Here is a 19,248-nt window from a genome sequence, read left to right on the forward strand (position 1 = left end):
TGCGTGCCCTTGTTGTGCTGCACAGACATGTTCGCAATGGTTATACAATGGGAAGAAGTTCTCTTACATGGGGCATCATCGGTGGTTACCGGAAAGTCATAGATTTAGATTTCAGAGTTCGGCATTTGACGGTACTGAAGAGTTCAGAGAAGCTCCTTCGCAGACAAGTGGATCTGAAATCTTGTTAATGTTGGAAGATATGAATTTTAATTATGGGAAGATGAATCAACCGGCAAACACGCAAAGAAATAGAAGATCAAATGATGAAGCTGACGATAACTCCGATGAAGAGGACGATCCTAATGAGGCGGACTTGTGGAAAAAAAGAAGTATTTTTTTTGAGTTACCTTATTGGGAGCACCACCTTTTACGACACAATCTTGATGTTATGCATATTGAGAAAAATGTCTGCGAGAACATTATCTGTACAATTTTGAATGTAGACGGAAAATCAAAAGACAATCTTCAGAGTCGACTTGATTTAGTTCAGATGGGAATTCGACTTGATCTTCATCCGAATCCACTTCCGAATGGTAAATATCGGTTGCCGCCTTCAATTTTCTCAATGTCGAAGACAGAGAAAGAAGTGTTCTGCATGGTGTTGAAGGATATAAAGGTTCCAGATGCGTATGCATCAAATATATCTCGATGTGTTAGTGTTAAAGATCGAAGACTATATTCGCTAAAGTCACATGACTATCACATCTTGATGCAAGATTTACTGCCAGTTGCTCTACGATGTTGTATTTCGAAGAAGGTGACGTCTTGTATAATTGAACTATCCAATATAATGAAAGCCATTTGTGGCAAAGTTTTGGATGTTCAAGAACTTCAGAAGGTACAGGATCGAGCCGCTTTAACTCTATGCAACATGGAGAAAATCTTCCCACCTTCCTTCTTCACTATTATGGTTCACTTGATAATCCATCTCCCGCATGAAGCAATTCTTGGCGGACCCGTTTTCTATCGATGGATGTATCCCATAGAAAGGTGTTAATTACAATTTTGTAAATTTTCCTTCATTCACCCATGTGCCTTTAGTTACAACTTTTGACAATGTTGTATCTTGTGTTTAGGTTCCTATCAAAATTAAAGTCTTATTGCCGCAACAAGCGGTATCCAGAAGGATCGATTGCTGAAGGCTACTTGGCAGAGGAATGTATGACCTTCTGTTCAAGATATTTGGAAGATGTTGAAACAAGGTTGAACAGACCAAATAGAAATGCTGGACTCACGGATCGTAACTTTGCCGACAGTTATTTGTTCCAAAGTTTTGGAGAACCAATCGGTAAAGTTGAAATTGCAGAATTAGATGATTTATCGTGGGTACAAGCACATCGATATGTTCTGTTTCACCACGAATCAATGGAACCTTTACGCAAGTAAGTTCTAGAAATTTGATAAATATTTATCATTTCAAAATTGTTTATAGTCTAACAAACTTAACATATTTGTAACATAGTGAGTACAAACAAATATTGAGATCTCGTTCGCGCTCCCGAAGAACACAACATCGAGATATCAATAAGTTGTTTCTGAATCTTTTCATGAATGGTTAAGTCAAAGCGGTATGTAATTGAGCTTTCACCGACAAATAATAATATTTGTTCAAAACATTTTAATTACTCGGTTTACTTTCCATTCAATAGGTTTGAGTGGGAAGAACGTCACCGACGAAGTTAAATGGCTTTCCCAAGGTCCAAATCGGGTGGTTAAAAGATATAGTGCATTCCTCATAAACGGATTTAGATTTCATACAAAATATCGCGAGAGATTGAGGAGAACGCAAAATTGTGGAATAGTTGTTAATTCCTCAATTACAAGTTATGCTAGTGCTAGGGACAATAATCCTGTGGAGGGAAATGTGGAATATTTTGGACTTCTTACTGACATAATTGAGTTGGATTACTACGGCAAATGGAAAGTTGTCTTATTTCGAGGTGATTGGGCCGATGTTAATACTGCACATGGAATCAAGCAATATCAATTTGGTTTTACAATGGTGAACTTTGACCGATTGATTCACACAGGACAACAACTAATAGATGAGCCGTATGTATTCTCATCTCAAGTCAAACAAGTTTTTTACTCAAAAGATCCAACTGATGAGGGTTGGTACGTTGTACTCCGTAACATCCCCAGAGACTTGTTTGACATGGGCAGTGGAAGTAGAGATGACATTGATGACAGAACACAAACTTTACCATTTCCAGAACAGAACTTAAACGAAAACATCCCTAGTACTAGTACACAATTTCAATGGGTCCGCCAGGATACGAATGAAGATATTTACGAATTATAATGTAGTCAACTTTTACGATTATCTAATTATATTTACGAATGATGTTATTGTTGTAATTGTATACTAAGTTTTTAACTAATTTATTTGTATTGCAGATAAAATGCCTAGAAGAAAAGTGCGATCACACCGCATTGTTCAAGGTACTCCAAACTCGGTGGAAACAAACAGCACTAAACAACAGACTGCAATTGGATCTTCCAATGTTCCGGTTACACCTGAGGAACATATAGAAGTTCAAAGTAATTTAACATTTAATTTTCATGTGTGCTGACTTCTTGTTTATTTTTTTTAATTTTCGTATATTACAATACTTTTATTTTTCAGATGAAACTGGTGAGACGCGGAGAGTTCGCGGACGTACAGTACTGAGCGATTTATACGACCTAGATCCAGTCGAACGTGTCCAAGTATCTAGTAATAGCTTTGGTCAGCCTGTTGGATCAGAAGCCCGCCTTTTAGCAGGATACATGGGCATTCTAGCACGGAATGCAAATATGTTGCCAATTAACTTCGAGTCATGGCATAAAGTGCCCGAGAGTAATAAGAACCAAGCTCTCGATAACATTAAGGTAACAAAACGTGTATGTCATTTATAATACTTGGGTTTAAGTTTCGTTTACATTTACTTTCTTAAGTTGTGTTTTTTGTAGGCGAGATTTGCTCTAGAGGTCTCCGATGCTTATGTAAAGAAGGCATTGGGAAAAAGATGGAGAGACCATAAGAACACTTTAAAGAAAGAATATTTTAAAACAAAAACAACACTCGACGAGAGATTACAAAATGTCCCGCCGGGAATGCTGAGGTACCAGTGGGAAGAGGTCGTTAGATTTTGGACTTCGAAGAAATGAGAGGTATGTGTAACTTATAAAATTTTGTAATTATTTTGGTGTATAGTATTTCCTAATTAACGTACTAATAATTTCATAATGTAGGATCGTGAACAAGTTGGAAAACAGAGTAGGTAGCAACAAAAATTCACTCACACAGCTGGGTCGAAAAGTTTTGCGTGTGTAGCTCATGCAGACGTATTTTGAAATGCTTTTAATATTGGCAGATATTTATTACTTTCTATCAATTAATATTTTTACTATTGTATTGTAGGAATCGTCGTCCGGTCAAAAGTTGGACGACTTCAACTTTTGACATTACACATAGGAAGAAAGATGGAAACCCTATGACTCTGAAGTCGCAGAAATTATGGTACGTTTGCTTAATACAATTTCACTTGTTTTAATTATTTATATAGTTTTTACTTTCTAATGATTTATTTCATTTATTATAATGCAAATATTGTTAAGTTATGTTGCATTCTTATTTTAATATATATTATGTTCCTATCTATGTGTGATTTATTTTTAGGAAAAATTAAAGAATAAAATGGCGAGTACGACGCGATTGCATCCAAATGATAGTTCTGTTCATATTGACGACATTGATAACCGGATTATCACTTTGAAGTTTTGGTCTGAAAGGTATGGTCGGGTTCGATTCAAGGATCTTTTGTTAACCCGTCCCAATATTTTGGATCTAGCTCGCATAAAGATATGCCTTGGGAGTCGAAAAGTCAAGTTCAGAGGTTAAGAGACCAGATTGCTCTGATGCAAGCGACAACAACTGAGCAAATTACACAACTTAAAGCGGAGGCAACATCGAGAGAAGCTAATGTTCAAAAAAGATATGAAGAACTCCAGCTACAACTTAAAGCAGATGCAGCAGCGAGAGAAGCTGAGGTTCAACGAAAGTATGAAGAACTCCAAAATGACTTAGAGCAGATCTGGCGGCAAAGAAGAGAAGTAGAGGCGGCAATGAGAGAAGAACAAAGCTAAGAAGGGAAGCAGAGGCTAAAGCGAGGAAAAAGAGGGTAATGAGGAAGCAGAGCGGCGTCAAAAGTTCGATGAACTCCAGTGAGAACTCCGAGTATGATGAAGATGTTTCAAAGATCATAGCAATTACCGTCTTAGACTATCGTGTAAATATACTTCAATTTTGACTTTCAATTATCATTTTAACTTTTAACATTTTTGTAAGAATAATACGAATTTGTTTATATTTATTGATATTTACTATATTATTTGTTTAATCCATAGATTTGTTACTTTTGGCTGGTATAGATATGATTTCTTTTGATTTGTTTTTTACAGGAGGGCAGAAAATATAAAAAAAAATTTACAAATCTGCCAAATTTAGCGGCGTTTTTGGTAAAAGCGCCGCTATATAGACAAAGGGTATTTAGCGGCGTTTTCTGGATAAGCGCCGCTATAGATCAGGGTCGATTGCGGCGTTTTCTGGATAAGCGCCGCTATAGATCAGGGTCTATTGCGGCGTTTTTGGCAAAAGCGCCGCTAAAGGCCATGATCTATAGCGGCGCTTATATAAAAAACGCCGCTAAAGACCTTGATCTATAGCGGCGCTTATCCAGAAAACGCCGCTAAAGACACCAATCTACAGCGGCGGTTATATTAAAAACGCCGCTAAAGCTATTAGTCTTCAGCGGCGTTTGTGATAGAAGCGCCGCTATAGACCAACACCTTTAGCGGCGTTTTTTGTGAAAGCGCCGCTAAAGGTAGCGGCGCTATCTTTAGCGGCATCTTTTGCGGCGCTTATCAAAGCGCCGCTAAAAGTATTTGCGGCGCTAAAAAGCGCCGCTAAAGGCCTAAAAAAGCGCCGCTAAGAGCCTGTTTTGGTGTAGTGATATCATTAATTACATATCCAACTGATCAATTTTACCCAATTTCACTTATTTTATTTTTCCAAAAAAATCAAGCTTCTGTGATTTTGAAAAGGATAAAACATTCAATTTGCTTAAATTCATTAAGGATTTGTTAAATTAAGATCAAATACCTTTAATTAGATCAAAATGAGTTAGAAATAACTTTAAAACCAAAGATTAGCCAATAAATATGAGATCTACCATTTTCAAGTCAAAAATCAACTTAAAATCAAGTGATATTTTGAGATCTTGATTAAATCATTTAAATCTCGAATTGAAATAGCAACTCACTTAGTTTAATCATAAAAAGTTAGAATCTCACCTCAATTTTATAAAATCGACGAACTATGGAGCTAATTCAAGCTAAAACATATGAAGATCTCTTCAGGATTTTAAGGATGAAAACATGAGTGCTCTTCAAAATTGAAAAGAGATTTTGTGTTTAGAGAGCTTAGGAATAAAAAAAGATGAACTAATTTCGGAAGAAAATCTTTGATTTGGTGTTTGGAAAATTTTTGAAGAAGATGAAGAATGGGAAGGAAGGAAATGTGGAGGTTGTTAAATAGGCAACCCATTTTTAAAAATTAGATCATTTCCCATATAATCACCTCCAGTTTCTTTCCTTTTTCAAATAGGTCCTTGTTTTTCAATTAAAACCAATTTCAAAATTATTTTCAAATCAAACCTTGTTTTTAAAATCTGTTTTAACCAAATTAGTTCCCGGACCTAATTTTAGTTTCTTAACCTAAAATTATTAATTCTAATTATTTTAATATTTTATTTAATTAATTCCTAATTATTTAATTATCTAATCTAATTACAGTTTCCGGTTCACTAACCCTCGATTTACTTACCTGATTCTCCTAATCTTGTTTTTGGGATGTGACATTTCAGACCATGTTAGAACCTCGTAAAATAGATAAATTAGGCAATTGAAAATATTAATAACATTCGATCAAATCTCAATAAATAGAAATCCTTTAGTTCTGAGGAAAATATTCAATTCATATGCAAATACATATATATCCAGTGGTGTAGCTAGGGGCGCTCCCCTAAAATGAAAAAATTCCATTTAGGCCTTTTAAAAGTTTTAAAATTTTAAATTAATAAAAATAAAATTGCACTTTTCCCCTAAAAGATAAAAATTTGATTTAATCCTTTAAAATTATAAAATATAGACTATTAAAATGGTGAATTTACATTTTGCTATCGTAAAATTACAATTTAATTTCGCCCCTAAAAAATTTTTCTAACTTCGCCTTTGTATATATTAAATATATATCACATACATTGGCATGACGAATTTAGTTTCATAATCAATTTCAATAATTAGTATTTCAATTCAAAAGATTCGATTTAGTTTCAGCCCTTAATATTCCTAGAGAAATAAAGATCGAATACTAGGGACGAACTAGCCAATACACCATAGTAATAGTAATGTGTCATAACGCTCATGTCGGAAGACCAAAACAGTACAGTAATAGAATGCAGTAAAGTGCTACGTCCGAAGGGTAAACCATGGTCAAAACCGCATATCAATTGTATCTTAAATTATTTGTCTAAGGTACTAGGATATTGATCGGTATTTTGAGAACATCAGTAATTTATGTTGAATTCAAGTTACAAATAAAAAATAATATCCGAGGTATTAACCAGTATAGGTCATGACATTTATGTCGTTTTATTAAAATTCAGAACTTTTAATCACTTCTTTATAAGGAGTCCTCATTTGAAAAACAAATTATAAAGTAGTTTACGTTTTCAATCCTTGTCGCCACTACCTATACTATCATTATCGGAAGAATTGAAGCAGAGAACCAACCCCTTCTTGTTGCAATAACAGAATAATATTGTCACGACAACACTGTTCTATCTGCCAAATCTAAGGTAATTACCATTCAACCTTCGCAGACAACATTTCCAGAGCCACATTTTATCTAACATTTAAATATCATTATATAATATTATACTCATTAAATTTTCAGTACATCAACTTTAAAATAAAATAAACATGTTACGACTTTTCCATAAAATCTTACCAACACAAAAATTCTTCACTTTCAATCTATTATCTTCTACTTACCCTTGCCATTTTGTCTGCAATAATTTTTAGTAGTTTATAATTGTAATAAACGCAATCCTCGCTCGCACCACAAATATTTTGCATAATTGAAAAACCTAATTTGGAAATTGCGCTTTTTTGGCCAATTGGATGGTTCAACTATTCTGCAACTCAAAAAAAACATAAATTGATATTACTTAAAAGATTTATAAAATTTAAGAAAATATAAAATGAAAAAAAAAACACTTTAAAAAAAAATCAAATATGAAAAAGAACCAAGACATAATGAAAATTCCCAAATTTTTGTTTTAAAAAATTCTTGATTTATCAAATTTTAATCGATTTTTATTCTCAATTTTAGTTTTTTTTACTTTAACAGCACGTTTGGTTCGCTGTATTGGAATAGAGGCGTAATGGAATAGAGGCGTAATGGAATAGATGTGTAATAGCAAATCAATTGTTTGGTTGAATGTAATGGAATAGAGGCGTAATAGTATTCTTGTGTTTGGTTGAATGGAATAGAGGTGTAATAGCATAATGGAAAAAATTAAAATGACTAGAATACCCTTAGCATAAATTTGTTTTGGTAAATGATTATTGTTATTGTTATTTAAATTTTAATAAGATTATTAATATCAATAATAAATAATTTAATCATATTTAAACATAATTATTATTAAATATATTATAATTAAAATATATAATTTAATAAAATTCTTAATAATTAATATTCTTATATGAATTTACTCAAATCATAATATATGATACTATAAAATATAAATTAACATAATTATTATTAAATATATTATAATTAAAATATATAATTTAATAAAATTCTTAATAATTAATATTCTTATATGAATTTACTCAAATCATAATATATGATACTATAAAATATAAATTAAATTAATTATTTTTAAATATAATTTAATAAAAATATAATTTAATAAAATTATTAATATTAAATATTATTATATGAATTTACTAAAATCATAATATATAATACTATAAAATATAATTTAAAATAATAAAATTTGAATCGATTAAATGATATTTGAATTGATTTGATAATATGAAATGGTACTACTAATGCATATATGTGATATGTGATTATCGGTAGCATGTAAAAGACCATGCTAATCGGTTTATAAAAACTTGGAGGGTCGATATGGAAACTTAGCGAATCAAGAGATTCGATAAAGAAATGTCATGTTTTATTGAATTGCTAAATGAGATAGTGAATGAAATTAGCATATGAATCATGAATACATTGTTTGAATTGGTTAAAATTGAATTATGCATCGCTTATATGCTTTAATTTATTGCATGTATTAATTTATTTTTCATATTATTTTGATATTATTTTTATATCATGTATTAATTTATTGCATGTTTGTATTATTGTATTTAGAAGTTGAGTGATTCGAACATTATATCGAAAAACATTCCAAGTTAATTTTCTTGAGTCAAATTATTATATATTTATATATCTTATTCAAAATATGACTAATTTAGAATCAAATCATTATATTCCAATATAAATATCTTAGTCAAAATATGACTAATTTTCCGAAGCATGGGAAGAGGATTTATCTAGTAATTTTAAAATTTATTTCAAAAATGCTTAAATTAATAAATTGCAAAAAGAAAAAAGAAAAATCGAGAGGTATTTGGGTAAGACTCAAGTTATTTCCAAAATGTGTTCGGATGCTTAAATTAATGAATGAAAAATCACATAGGCGATAAAGTGGCAAAACATTTGGATATTATCTGACTTTAAAGAAACTCAGAATACACAACAAATGATGTTTGCATTCTAAAATATGGTAAAAATATATTGCTTTAACGAAAATACAACAAAGCAGATCCCAATACCATGCCCCATGGATCTAAATTTACCCACTCTTACTTCGACCAAGCGTAGTATCGATTTCAACATGCGGTCCTATATAATTCCAGTCTCTTCAAGAAGAGCGGATCGGCGTTCCATGATTGCTGGATCCTCATTTAGTAATGCCGATAATCGTTTTTGCTACAAAAGAAATTTCCCGAAATCATTCATCGATCATCTGTTTCACCAAAATAAGTAATGACGGTAAGTTGGTTAAGAGAGGACATTTCTCACCTCCGGTTTACCCAATTCCGTGTAGAAAAGTCAAGCGTGCTTCTTTTAGTTTCACGGACTTGACAATAAACAATGGACTTTGGAATCGAGTGGCGCAAAGTAGCGAGACCATATTTACGTAAGACAAAAGCGTACTTTCGCTCATACATTGTTAGAAACCCATTATCAAAATAAAATACATTGAATAATAGTATCCTTCGATTAAGTTTCAAACAATTGAGATCCATCCTCAACTTTTGTGTATATGAACCTACCAATTCTCCTCGGTAGGAGTCATTGTATCGGTCAAATATTGATTGCGTAATCGCCACCCTTATCCACATCTTGAGGAAGCTTTGGAAGAACTCAAGCGTAAGGTAACAACATTCCATATCAACCAGTTGAAGTGTTGCTTTTTGCTCGATCCTCATTCTTTCAAGAGACTCGATCGCATGACATTTCCCACCTCTACTCGAGTGCGAGGATATTGCTTTAACTCCCGAAAACCAAACCATGTTGACTCTTATAAACCTTGAAGAATACTAAACTCAATGTCAAGAGATAGAAAAATAGCAGGCAAAATTTCTTTGGTACATGAACAATATAAGCAAAGATGGGAACATATCGGAGTTTCACTAATAGCCTTGTGAACCAGATCCTTGAGAATGGAATGAGTCCGAAAAATGTAACAAATGAAATCAATCCAATTTGAAGCATCATCTATGACCAACATGATCCCTAGTAAACCGAGACCTTAATAGCGTTAAAAATTATCAACATTTTTATGTAAGACAACTAAATAGTAGAGGATAGCAAGAATCTTGGTACTTGAAAGAAAAAAATGTTTTTAAGAATCACAATTGAACTAATCTTTGAAAGAAAAGAAAACCGGATGATCTTGGCATGCCAAATTGAATATGAGATATAGCATTTTTCTAAAATTTACTTTCATACCGCATCAACAAAGACCTCAATTTGGACCTCGATAGTAACTAAAGTAGATTCAATCAAACGACGGTATCCTTGTTCAGAGCTATTAAATGTGGTTGATAGCCATCACCGCCATCGACTTCGAGAATGAGCTTCCTAATATTCTCCATTGATAGTTGCTGTCAAATTGCAACCTTTTCAAAGCAAAGCAGGAAGTTGGTTGTCGAAAACATTGTAAACCTTATCACCACCAAGACGCTGTGAACAACATTGAAAGTCAAGACAAAATCTCTAACAAAATTAGCAAAATTGAATGATGTTAAAGACAGTGTATGAAGGAAGGTAAAACAAGACGTGATACATACACCCTATCCAAATGTTCTCTCAAATTTTGATCAAAAAGACGGCAAATCTCCATAATTGTGTACAACTTCCCCAGATAAGCATCTCAATCATCAATAATTCCTAAAGAGCTTATAACTAATAATCAACTGCAAGTGGAATAGCCAAAGAATTCCAAAATCCACACACAAGAGCACACTTACACCCGCATCAGTGCAATAGGCTTTCCAAGGCGACTCAATTCGGTTTCAAGTTCAAGAATTGTTTTATTAATAAGGGACCTGAATGGCGTGGATTCTAGACTTGATAACGGTTTCCAAATCTTTGAGACATTAACCAAGATGACAAAGTTAATACAACTTAAGAAAAGATAGCACTAAACCCAGTATCATCTTGTCCTTTACAAGAAAGTATAGGATAAAAAGTACAAAAAAAAAGGAAAAAAGAAATAAATGCCCTATAGATTACCTTTGAAAACATCTTAGCAAGATGCTCAGAACCCATTCTATGAGCAAGATGCCTATATTCAAGCGTAGTAGAAAAATACTCACGCTTTCTACGTCGAGCAGCAATCATATCAACATTCTTGTTAATATCTGCTTGTGAGCGATTCACGGCACCAACCTAAGGGAATTTTAGCCGATAAGATTTGCCTTCCAATATCTAAGTCAAAGGAAACATGAATCAGAACATGATAACGCCTAAGATGAATTGGAACACTGGAGATTTGCTTGGTTTGGACAATTTCTCTATCCGTCTCATCTTGAATCTCCTTCTTGACGGCAAAGGGGAACATAAGAGGCAGAGGGTAAAATAGGGAGGGTAAAGTGAAGCAGCACCTAAACTGAGCAAAAGGGACGGATTAGAAATCGGTGGATTTCACCGATTAGGGCAGTAATGGATTACACCCGTAATAGCATTACTAGGGGTGAGCAGAACTCGATTCGACTCGAAAAAATCGAAAAAAATTGAATTTCGAGTTAAACGAATCGAGTTATTCGAGTTAATCGAGTTATTGAATCAACTCAATTTTTTTCAATTCGAGTTCGAATCGAGTTGAGTTTTCAATTGAATAACTCGAATAATTCAATAATTCAATATCAAACTATAATATTTTACATTTTACCCCAAACTCCCAAACCTTTTTACTTTTCCCTCAAAACTTTTATTCTTTCCCACTTTCCCCAAAACTTTTACTCCCTCCTCCCAACCCCCAATCTACCCAAAATCCATTTCCCACCAAAATTTTACTCTCCCATTTATTTTTTCTCAAAATTTTACTCCCCAAAACACTCAAAACCTTTTATTTTCCCCCAAAATTTTTACTCCCTCCCACTTTTCTCCTAAAAATTTTATTCCCTTCTCATCCCACCTCCCATCTATCCCAAACCCTCCCCCCTCCAAATTTTTTTTTAATGTTTTCCCTCCAAAATTTTACTCCCCCTATTTACTTTCCCTCAAACTTTTATTCCCCAAAACTTTTACTTCTCACCTTTACTCCCAAATAAAAAATCACAATATCCAAAAAAAATTCACTAAACATAAATAGTAATAATTTTATTTATATCTACTATTTATATTATTAAATTAAATTTCACATTTTATATTATTTATATTATTGAATTGTTTAGTCATATTGAATATTTATATTAAAATTGAATTATTAATTATGCCATAAAATATTAGTGTTAAAATTTTATATTTGTATCAATTTCACATTTTATTTTTAAAATAACTTTTATTAAAAAATCATATTTTTACATTTAATATATTTTTAATTCTAAAATACATAGTGACAAGAATCTGAAGATAATTGAAACAACTAAGCAAGCAAAGAAGCTAATCAGTATAAAAAAAATTAATAAATAAATTATGAAGTGATGAAAGTTAACAAAAAATTTGATTAAGGTGGACAAATTTTATTACGATGGGTGACAATGGTTACAAGGACCCAAAATTATTTTTTAAAATTTAACTCGAACAAATATATTTGATTCGATTCGATTCGAATTCCATCTCACTCGACTCGATTCGAGAAAACTTCAAATAAAGTTAGGATGATAAAATGAGATTCGAAAACTCGATTAACTCGAAAATTTTCGATTCGATTCGATTCGATTCGATTCGATCGAATGCTCACCCCTAAGCATTACCATGAACCAAACAACGGAATAAAGGGGGCTTAAGTGGGGCCCACCGATTAGAGGTGTATTGGCATAGCCAATACACCCAACCAAACATGGTGTAAATGTTTTGATTCAACCTATATGCGGATGAATTTAACTTTAAATTAATTAAGGATAAATTACACTAATAGTCACTCAACTTTCGAAAAATAAAAAATCAGTCACCCATTAACATTTCCCGTCACAGGCTTAACGGGACTGCTGACGTGGCTAGTTAACTAGCTAATGTGGCCAGTTAACTTGCTATGTTGGACGAGACAAGGTTGAGTGGTTGTTGTTTTTTTCGTCCTTCCTTTTCTGTTTTTTAATAAATGACCTAATATTTTTTTACTTTTTGTGTAAATGACCCAATATGTTTATACTTCTTCTTTTTCATCCCAAGAATCTTGCCATCGGCGTGTCTGCCACAACCATCTTTGGCGTCACCACCCTTGACTTCCAAACCACCACCCTATCTTGTTTTTTTCTTTTTCACCCATTTAATAGAAGAGCCACCATGGTTGGGATCCGACTGTCTTTTTCTACTACCCAAAGTCATTAACTCTAAAAAAATTAGATCGAAATGGGATTAGAGATAATTTGAGGTCAAACTATTAGTACCCACAACCAAACCGATGAGGAGAAAATCCTCCAAAACAATATTATCAAGTCTGGGATATGATATGATATAAACAGAAAGGTCATCGATTAAGCTAAACAACACTAAATCCATTACTAACATTATCAAGTTGCATAAAACAGAATCAGAAGCAAAACAAAGGGAACATCTAGACAAACCAAACAATCGACTGAACTCATGATTTTCAGGGACAAAGGAAACGATTCCTCTAAAGGGACAACCAAATGTCGACAAGTGAAATTCTGGGTCGGGTCAGTGATTAGCAAGATCTTAGAGTTGAAATCGAATTCAGTATTATAGCAAAGGAGGATGAGAGATGCATCAAAAGAAAAGAGGCGGAGATGGTCAGTGAAGAAAGTTAGGGCTGAGGTGAGGTAAGCTGTAACAGCCCGTTTTGAGTGGTGTCGGAAGCAGTGATTTTGGGACCACAATTTCGACGAGTAAATTATTATTTTAATGTTTATTTAATGTCTGTAAGATTAAATTTTAAATTTTGGAAATAGGGATTAAATTGTTAAAAGTATAAATCCATGAGTTTTGTTGTGAAATGTTAGTATTTATGAGCTGTTTCAAAGTCCCTTGTAACATTGATTAAGTTGGATTTAGGTTAAAATGGTTAGCTTTTAAGTTGTGAGCTTAACGGCTAAATTGTAAAAAGTTAAAATGTTAGGGGCAAATTCATAATTTTGCATAAATATGAATTATGGATTAAATTGAATTCTAGAAGTACTTAATTAATTGAAATTATCCAGCTAGATCAAGATAAACCACCATCGGACTTAAATCGAGGAAAAGCTAAAGCTTCAGATTAGTTTGGCTTTACTTTTACACCCTAATTATTGAGGTAAATTTGTATGAACTCTGATCATTTTAATGTTAGATAAATTGAATATATGTTATGTTGTTGTAATATAAATGAATCTATATATAAATGTATCCATGTTATGACAAATTGACGGATAACAAATCTCGATTAAACCTTAAGAATTCTTAGGATAGAAATGACATGTCATTAGGGATTTCATGTTCCAGGCGTTGGTCTTGAATGTCCTACAGATGGCTGAGGTCCTTAATTTGTTGCGGATTCTCCACAGCTCATGTGAGTAGCATCGTGTAGCTTACATACCGACCCACAGCTTGTGTGAGCAGGCCCATTTCATAACTCGTGTGAGCATTGATGTAAAGGAAATGTTACAGTTATATGTAAAAGCACACTATGTGTGAGCTTTCCCAAGTACCTGGTGTAATTTAGATGGTTCGACGAGTAAGAAAAGGAATGGAACGGTAAGTAAGTTAATGGAAATGTTCATGACTTTACGAAAAAGTTGATGCATATGTAATGTATCTTATGAAATCTATTTATGATATAAATGAGCTTATATGTGATGTTGATGAACCTACTAACATGTGATCTTGATGATGCTTGAATAGGCTTATACTAAGCTGATGGCACTGGTAATGGTTTATGCTTAATCTATGAATTGTGTTGTTAAGGTGGTAAGCTATGTTTAAGTTTATATGAGCTTACTAAGCACTCGCTACTTACGTAGTTATTTTCCTTTATGTTATAGATTATTGGAAGTTCGATTGGTTGCAAGCTCGTCGGAGACCTATCACGCTATCCATCAATTAATTCGGTAGATTTTAAATATTTTGGCCAAGGTTAATAATGACATGTACAGGATGTGTTGTAATGGTATTTTGTGAATGTGTTAATGGTGATTTGGTATGTATATGCTTTGAAGTTTATGTTTGGTTTGGTGAACCTTAACCCTTTCTAAGTTATGTCATTTTGGTCACTTTTAAGTGCTTGTAAATAAGGTTCTTTTGGTATGTTGATGATGGCTTGAAAATGGTCATTTGGGTCATGTTTTAGTACTTATATGAACTACGGTTTATGCATGAAATGAGGCAATGTTAATTTGTTTTGGTAAATGATGCTTTGTCACAATTGTGGTGCCTTTGAATGGCAAATTGGTTAGGTGATTTAGAATGTTTAAAATGGCATGTTTATGTGTGTTTGAATGATGTTTAAACCCCTTGAATGTGTTCCCTAATGGAATGGTTAGTTATGCATGATTTGGACTTGAAATGACTTGATTTTAGGTAAATTTTTGGGTTCACACGAGCTGTCACACGATCATGTGACGCACACGACCTGGCACACGGGCATGTGGAGCAACTTAATGAGTTACACGGGTGAGGACACTGGTTGGGACACAGTCGTGTGTCCCTTGTTCGAATGTTACACGGCTTGGCCACATGGCCATGTGACCATTATTTTCCAAATTTTGTAACTTTTTCTTAAAACCTCTGTTTTGTTTCAAATTAGTCTCGAATTGCTTCAAAGCTATTTTTAGGGCCTCGAAGGCTCTATATGTTCCGAATGAGATTTAATTTATTTAAATATTATGATGTAAAATGTTTTTGATTGTACAGTGATGCTCCGTAACCCTAATCCAGCGACAGAGACAAATTAGGGGTGTTACATAAGCCCAGTCCTTGGGAAGGGATTTGAATCGGGTCACAGACCTAAGGGGTAATCTAAAAAAGATATAAAAAATGGTTGGGTTTCCACAATAGCACACCAAAATCACGACCGACATCTCCATTTCTTCAAATCTTCTTCTATTTTTCTTCTTTTTCTATTGTCTAAACCATAAACTCTTAAATGGGGTTGTTTAAACTAATGTTAACCTTCTAGCTGTCCAGTTAGTGATAGCAATGACTCCATTAAATGTCATGTCACTTTTTCGTTACATCTGTAATGGAAAATGGTTAATGATTTGTTATTTTTAGGAAGTTGAGTCACTGAATTGAAATTTGAGTGATTATTTTGTCAGCTGCATCAAAGTTGAGTGGCTGTTGATGTAATTTACCCATTAATTAATTTGGTTCGGTTTTATAGCCTTGATTATTCGATTCAGATGTATAATCTTCATATTAAAGGTGATCAAATAATAACCAAAAAATTGACTGCATGTTATTCATTCAGTTCGGTTGGATTATTTTGATGAAGGTTAGATTCGCTTATTTGGGGTTTTTAGATAAATAACCCAAAAAATTTAAAAAAAATAAGAAAATGACTTTACTACTAGATTATTTAGAAAAATGACCTAGTTCATATAGTGTCAAAGGGTGCCTCCACTTCCCACGGTGGCACCCCCCCAAAAAGTGACAATCATTGCTTTATAATTATAGAAATAATAGGATAAAAAAACAATATCTTTTTTTTTTGGTGCCGCCACTTCCCAAGGCAGCACCTATATAATTTTTTTTGTATTTTCTCGTGTATTTCCAAAGTTAATCGCAAAAATATATATTTTTATTACTTCTATTGCCGCCTCCTTTAATGGAGGCCAAATTGAATTAATTTTTTTTTTGCTGGTGGCACCTTCTTTCATGGAGTGTTCAATATCTATAAAAAAAAAAAACTCTCTGGTGACTACTTTCTATGAAGTGGTGGGACCAAAAAATTCAAAAAACCAAATATTGGTGCTGCCACATGTATAGTAGGGACCAGGGAAAAAAATTTAAACTATTTTGGAAACACCATGCGAAGTGGCAACACCAAAAAATTCTAAAAATAATACTGGTGCTAACACATCTCAAGTAGTCATCAGAGAGAATTTTTTTTTTACAGATATTGATCACTCCATAGAAGAAGGCGGCACACTTTTTTCTTAATCCAATTTGATGCCTCCATTAAAGGAGGCAACACCAGAAATAATAAGTATATATATATTTTTAATTAAATTCGAAAATACTAGGGAAAATATGAAAATTTTATACAGGTGTCTTCTTCGAAAGTGGGGGCACAAAAAAAAGGCATTTTTTCATCCTGTTATTTCTGTAATTATAAAGCAATGATTGAGTCACTTTTTGGGGTAGTGCCGCCATGGGAAGTGGAGGCACCCTTTGACACAGTAAAAACTAGGTCATTTTTCTAAATAATCTAATACTAAAGTCATTTTCATAATTTTTTCATTTTTTGGGTTATTTATTAAAAAAACCCTGCTTATTTAAGTTTATTCATTGTGTTTCCATTTTTTTCCTTCACACTAACCGCCCGAACAAACCAATAATAATAATAAAAAGAAGAAGAAGATAAATTACACCAATAATCACCTAATTGTGTATATGTTTTTGTTTTGATTATTCAACTAAGTGAATTTACTCAAACATTTTAAAATTATTTTTAATCACCGATTTGTTAAGTAGTTAGCGAAACAATAACATCACATTTTTAAATGATATAATAACAAATTTAATCGTCAACTTTAATAATTTTTTTATGAAATTAGCTTTGAGTCTATGTAAAAATTATTAAAAAAAATAATGTTCTTTTAAAAATTAGAAAATTTTTAAATTTTTTTTACCTAAATAATACAAAAAATAAAATTAATAACTGAAATGGTATGCCCATAAGATTATTTACCAAAATGGTATGGTTTTACTGATAGGCGGCACCAAACTGAAATGTAATGATCTAAAGTATTCAAGGACCTGATATGCAATTTTTCCATTTTGAGTGGCTGCTGGAAAAAAAAGTGGAAGGTGTCGTGTGTGGCGGTACCGAACCTTAAATATGACTAATTACCTTGAAGCCCTCCTTATTTATTATTATTTTTAGTCCCCTTCAACTCACTATATTGTGTTTAAACAAGCCCTTAACCTATTTTTGTAGTTAAATAAGCCCTTAACTTATGATTTTTACTCATAAAATCCATTTATTTTAATATTAAAGTAAATATATTTTACCCAAAGTAAAGCTATAATACCCAAATTTTTCCCGGCCCGAACCCATATAAAAAACAAATAAAATTAAAACACCATTAATGAACAGTCCAGTTTTTTACAAACATTAAGTCCAAATAATATAGCCCAATACCATAACCCAATTACAATAATAGCTTAAACCCATTACCCAAACCCAAAATACATTACATATAGCCCAATACCAAACCTGAATCAGCTAGCCCGGATACCCGTAGCCCAACTAGCCTAAACCAGAAGAAAGAAACCCTAGACAGCAACAGCTTCCAGCGCCGCAGCCACCAAGGCCACCCTCCGCGCGTGTCGAGCTACTCCCCACGCATGCAGCGCGTCCACGCGCCTCCAGCTGGCCTCCGTACATGCCACGTCTTTTACCGTACGGCCTCACACCGGCAACAACCTGCAGGAAACGCAACAAACGCAACAAGCAAAAATGAACAGAAAATGACAGATAACAGTTGTAAAAAAGAAAATTTTGAGATTTTTAATTTTCTTTACATTTTCTTTTCGGCTATATAAAGCCATTAAGCAGATTATCAGCGGTTACACATACACAAAAACACGCAGAGAATCAATACAAAAGAAGGTTTTCTTTTCTTCCACTCGATTCTTTTCAATTGTTTTCCTTTCTTTTTGTTATTGATCATATATATAGGATATATATATAAAATAAAGGGGAAAAAGGGAGAGATGAGAACCCATACCTGGTTAAAGCCGCCGTCGAACTCTTCTTGGTTCCGATCGAAACCGTTTGGTTGGGGGTTCCGATGTTGAAGCGGCGCTGGGGAGGGGGTAGGTGTTATTAGTTTTTTTATTTAAAAAAAACTATAGTTGCTGCTGATTTTAGGGTTTTAAGTTGGTATTTATAGTGTAATAAACGGCGCCGTATTGACCATTACCCAGCAACCTGCGCGCGACCCGACCCGCTCCATGGGGGATCCGCGCGCTCCTATTAATTGGGTTATTTGCACCTCCGGTCCCACTTCCTTTTTATTTGTTTTAATTCAGTTATTTTCATCTTTTTAATTGATACTGTAAATTTTATTCGGTTTCGGATTCGGTCCTGATGGAATGGCGCGTTTCAGAGGGTGGGAATATTTTCCCATTCAGTCCCTCTGAGTTGGTCGGTTCTTTCAATCGGGCCCTTCATTTGGTTTTATTTTTGTTTCTTTCTCTTTAATTTCGTTTTGAGTTTAATTTAATCTATACTTATTGAA

The sequence above is a fragment of the Gossypium raimondii genome, chromosome 13 (genome assembly GCF_025698545.1).
Source record: "Gossypium raimondii isolate GPD5lz chromosome 13, ASM2569854v1, whole genome shotgun sequence".
Classification (NCBI taxonomy): Eukaryota; Viridiplantae; Streptophyta; class Magnoliopsida; order Malvales; family Malvaceae; genus Gossypium; species Gossypium raimondii.